This window comes from Trichoplusia ni, chromosome 6, assembly GCF_003590095.1.
Source record: "Trichoplusia ni isolate ovarian cell line Hi5 chromosome 6, tn1, whole genome shotgun sequence".
NCBI classification, from domain to species: domain Eukaryota; kingdom Metazoa; phylum Arthropoda; class Insecta; order Lepidoptera; family Noctuidae; genus Trichoplusia; species Trichoplusia ni.
This window is the reverse complement of record NC_039483.1, coordinates 14997281-15003280: the sequence shown is the minus strand read 5'-3', so window position 1 is coordinate 15003280 and position 6000 is coordinate 14997281.

Sequence of the window (6000 nt, the reverse complement as noted above, 5' to 3'; positions counted from 1 at the left end):
TAAATTATATCTGAACATGTTCTTTTTATGTTTATCTCAAGAGGCAATATTAGTTTTTTTCATTCGTCAAGGTCAATCCTAGTCAAGGCACTGCGACAACCCAGTCACCTACATAAAGCTATGTCAACCATCTAATAACAGCTAACAGGCATAGTAAAACTAAATTACACTATTAGATTAGGTTGAGCAAAGGTCCATAACATTAGCATTATTATAGGTAATCGTAGAGATACTAGTCACATGTCATATTAGTGACGTGATTATACTGAAATGACTGGATACGAGTACGCTGTTTAGTTATAAGGTATATTACTATCCATAGTAAAGTGGGATCAGAATCAGTCGGAGGAGCTCGTGGCTAAGCTATAATCGCATAAATGATTAGATCACAGTTTTATGCTTGACGCGGTTGGTCCGTAGATGGGTGACCATCTTTGTCATAACGAGTTCCTACGTGTTTCGGAAGGCACGCTAAATTGTGGGTCCCGGCTGTTATTCCTACATCTTTGACAGTCGTTACAGGTAGTCAGATGCTTGAAAAGTCTGACTACCAGTCTAACCAAGGGGTATCGTGTTGCCCAGGTATCTGAGTTGAGGAGGTCAGATAGGCAGTCGCTCCTTGTAAAACACTGGTACTTAGCTGAAACCGGTTGGACTGGTAGCCGAACTCAACATAGTTCGGAAAAGGCTAGGCCGATGATGAGTGAAGTAGGACCAGGATTTGGAAGTGGACTTACGGATATACGAGTAAGTTGGCGTGGCATTGAGGTCCTAAGTCAAGATTTGTAAGTACAAAGTGCAGGTTCGATCGACACGCAGGCAAAGTTCCATCAGCGGGACTGTCCAAAAGGGTTACCGTGGCTCCGGTGCACCGGGCAAAGGAAGGAACATGGGTTTTAGTCAGGTGTCTGACACCCCCTTCCGCTTAACCCAAAGCAGAAGGAGTCATTTGATGATTTTCCATCCGAAAAAAAGGCTCATATTTTCAAAGTTATAATATGTACCATCTTAATTAGTCAACCACTGACAAATTTTACAATTTGTAATCGAAAGTCTGCAGTGAGTGAGTGTGGTGATCACTGCTCAATTGCCTTAGCCTTGTCTATATGGGAAGAGGTCTGTGCCCAGTTTTTTAGCTATATAAGACATACGGAATGCCGCTTAACTCTGCGTCTTTTAGAGCCTGTTGTAGTTCTCCTAACTAATATAATAGGGAAAATCAGATTAATGGAACGTCGATGAAAAGTTAGAACCTAGTTTATAAAGCCACAAATATTTCTCATGAACATAATACAATTTGCGAAACCAAGTATATTGGTCCCCGACCTTAATATAAACCTTTTGAAATAAGCTGTCGAGGCGGTCATTCTCCGAAATAGTTTTGCGCAAACAAAGCCGGGGCGAAGATCAATATCGCGATAACTCAAGCCTTATGGGCACTCCGTCATACATACTCCAGTTATAAATCCAACAGAATACAATGACATGATATATCAAATAACTGTTTTGTTTTTCATCAGTAGGGTTTCCTGAAACGCTTTAAGGTATTAAGTAATGATCGAAATACATGGCATATTAATAAAAAAAGGTAAATTCAATTTTTGTAAGAGCTAAGGGTTTTTGGCATACCTACAACCAAACGTCGAAAGAGTTGCAACCGTCATAATATGCATTCGTTCCCTACCCACCTTTGAGGTAATAAGTATTCTCAGCGAGCTTTGCTGCTTGCGCAATATCACAGAGGCTGGCGAAGGTCACCAGGGACTTCTGCGCTTCTGGACAAAGTTGGCGTAGTAGAGCATACGTGCGGAAAAAGGAGGTCATCACCAGTAGTAACCAGTAACTAAAGTGATTTTTTAATTTAATTTTCTCGGTAGCCTTACTTCACGATGTGATTATGTTTAATTTGATATATGTGTTTGTATACGCACAGGGGCTTTGCAAAGTTTTTCTGAAAAATCTTTCTTTTGTTGGCGGTATAGGTTCTTTAAGTAAAAAGGAATTCATTCAAACGCAATCATTCGCGAAGATATTCCATCCGTCATGTTAGATCATTCTAAACACGCGACAAGAACGGATGTTTGAAGATTTTTTACAATGAAACCGCAGAGTCACTGGTACATTTTTCTGGAGCAAGTATTAAAAAATAGAAATATACATTTTTGTAACCTCACTCTTTTATTTGGTCTAGATTTTAGTACTATATAAAGAATATTACACACACTAGGCTGTACGGCAAGGGACTGTACTAAGTAAACTAAATAAGTCAAATCGTATAATACAAAGGACTTTACTATCTGCTACTAGCTTAACTTACAGATAGTCATTGCCAACACAAAGCTCTCTTTTTGTCTGTTTGTACGTCTTAGACATAAATATAACAGCTTCCTTGTTTAGGAAGATTGCGATCTCGCGCCTGGTCTCTCTCTGGTCGTGTCAGATTACCGGCTTATCAGGTTATGAGTGCAAGGGAATAGTAAGTGCACCTGTGTTGGCCCACACGTTTGTGCACTATAATAATAATATTATGTTCTGCACAGCTGGTGTTTTGCGACACAAGCCGCAATGGGCAAAATCATCATCATCATCCACAGCCTTTATCCTCCCACTGCTGGGCATAGGCCTCCCTTTTCTCGTGCCAATTTCTACGGTCCTGTGCTAGCCTCATCCAGACTCAACCCGAGACCTTTATATCATCGACCCATCTTGCTCCTGGACAAAATGCGACCAAGAAATTATTATTATTAGTTAAGATTGAACATGCCTACAAGTAAGTGTGGTTACTATGGAAAATGGTTTATAGACACTCGATAAGAAAATTGTTTGTTTTCGATATAACGAGAGGAATAAGTTATGATAGTTTTAGTTTCATTAATTACAGTGTGTTTTGATGTATTGCTTGTACTACACCCACAACTTAATAATTAATTATTAGGTGTCGTGTGCGTAATAGCTGTTACTTCTTGAGAAATTCGAGGAACCTTTATGAGAACAGAAAATTTGCTGTGAAATTGGTATGATTTATGTTGAACATATTGCTCAAATATGTTGAATTTAAATTATTATTATTTATCAACTGCAGTTAAATAATCACTGTTTTTTTTTTCAGTTGCGGTATCTTCCACATATTAAAGGGTAAAATTGGAACCCTACTTCTGAGGCTCTACTGTATGCTCGTCTGTCCGTCTATCCATCTCAGGAATCGTGATAGCCAGACAGTTGATATTTTCGCAAATTATGTATACGTAACCCATGTAAAAAAATAATGCATTTAATTATCGAGGCTAAGCAATAGCATTTTTAATTAAAAATACGTCTTTCGCTTTGTTACGTTTATACTCTGAACAAGCATTCATGGATCACTTAAACGCTTGTCCTACGCAGGGATCGAACTCACGCCACATCGCGCACAGTGAGTTTAGCGTGGTGATCTACCACTCGACTATCCGTGCAGATATACATAATGAATACTATGTAATGTCATTAACTGTGGTCCATTTGGTTCTACGAGTCCTTGTCACAGCGGGGTCTTAGTGTTTAGATCCTCAGAGCCGCGGTTTAATCCAATTTCTCTTCAGATGTGATTACTCTCGTACTTACACTTCACTATGTATTGTTGAGGTTCGTACACTATGTGCTAAGTGAAAAAAAGAGGGTATATTAAGACTTGCTTGAAGAGATGACAATAGATGCAAGGGAGTATCTCTGTGAGATATTTACTCCTATAATATTTTACTATCTTGTTGTGTAGTTGATAGGTCTAGTCTAGTAAAATACTATTTTAATAATATTTAATCATGATTAATTATTAAAATGAGAGGTTTTAAACGATAAACGTTGATTGCTACTAAAATAAAATAAAAACCTGTTAAGTGCAAGACGGACTTGCCAAACTAAGGGTTCCGAAAAGTAGGTTCAGAAAAAGTATTTCATCATAGGATTCCAATTTTATGCTTTTGGTACCCTTAAAACTACTTTTTATGTTGCCCGAATTTATAACTAAATATAAATCAAAAACATCGTCGCAGAGTGATTAAAACAGTTTTTCAAAAGAAAGAATCTCGACCAACATTTTGACATGAAAATTAATTACCGAATAAAGCAATTTCTTGTAAAAATTGCTTCGGACTTAGTCTCAACGGAATAGCAATCTTCGTTAAAAAGAATTTTAATGGCGTACGTTCATAGTGATGTATTTTAAAGTGTTCTAAACTCAATTATTTTTAAATAGAAGACAATTCTAAACTGTCACGAAAAGGTTTAAGATTAAGACGGATTAGAACCACATACTTTTAGATTTATTAATTCATTGAGCATTAACTCATGTAGTCGCAGTTCTTCAATTTGATTATATTATATCTTGCTATACAACCTACTTCTAAATTAGGTAGAAAATTTATATAGGCTAGGCGTATTGACCCTGATAAAAAAGCTATTCAAAGATGATGATGACTATTTGAAACGTAGGAGATCATTTTATCTTTGGTCTACATAGTTCCACATAGTCAAGCTTAGAGTTCAATAAGCGTAGGATTGATAGTAAGTCAGCTTAATAGCTGCGTTAATAATAAAAGCCACCTTATTGCCACAGAAATAGTCTCCAAATGTGCTTATGTCTCAAGTAGAGTCATAAATTATAGACATGGCCTGCCGTTATATTATTTTCTGTTATTTATCGTTTAGAGGCGTTTACTTTGTTGGCGTTTTGATAAATATTTATAAAATAATAAAATATTTTTCATAATACCATTTGTTTTTCGTGTGCCTTTATGAAGTTCCTTCACTTTTATTTATTTGAACCAAGTTATTTGGTCAGCGCTAGCCTGATTTTTTTTTCTGAAAGAGGAAGATTCTCGATTCTTCATTCTCTTATTAAATTTGTGGTAGGCACAGTTTAGTACGTCCATATAATAAGTATAGGAAAAATAAATAAGCACTTAGATTTCATACATTTATTCTAATGTTCTTTTTGATACAGTGTATAATTATGTAGCCTTATTAAATTATGTTTTATTTGATTAAAGCGTTGGTAAGGTTAAAAACAGAATACGGTATTAGACTAAAAGACATATACTCTTCCAGCATCGTAAAAAAAAAGATACATACTTTTCATCTTATTCAAAAGACAAAAATAAATCCAAAATAATAATAAACCAATAATCAAATAAAACACCATACAATAAGGGAATATAGTACAGTTTACATTTACAACACGTAAAACGTTGACTAGAGTTTAACTCCAATCCAATTTGGCACCTTATACAAGACGTCATGTCAAATGTTTTGAACATAATACCTCGTATTCATAAACCTTTCATCAAATATTCAATGTAAGCCATTGTGGCCAGTATTAATTAGAACGCTAGTCAAGAGTCTTAAGGTCATGGTACACTGAATCAGGACTATTTATGTAAATATAACGTTGTCTCGAAAACGGTTCGCACCAAGCTATAAACGTATGAAAAAGAAAGTTTTATGTTTCTGTGGTCTCCATGCTTGAAGCATATAGGCCACTACTTCATGTCGTGAAGTTTTGGTAGTAATAAGCGAAATAGAAATCCTAGAATTGCATAAAAATGCTTTACTCAACCTATTTCATATTGGTTTAGGTTGAAATTTAAAATTAAGTTTGCCTGTAGTTTTATCCTTTACATAAAAGAGTTATGTTTCAATTGAATCGAGATCGAGCCGCCCAAATCAAAACTACGTTCGATCGAAAGCTCGCTTTAGGTTTTGTTCAAAAGTATCATTTCAAGACCAAATTTCGAATCAAATCAAAATAAAACTAGTTACATGTGCCATGACCTTAAGGTTTTTCACTTCTATATGTTTGAGCGCTAAAATTAATATTAACGATTGTGGAAATATCATTCGTTTGAAGATGGATCATTAATATAAGTTAAGGTTTATGAACACGGGTTATAATAGCTACTTAACTTATTAATAACTTACTATATACATGTTTGGTTCAAGAGATCTAGGTCGTCGTACAAAATACAA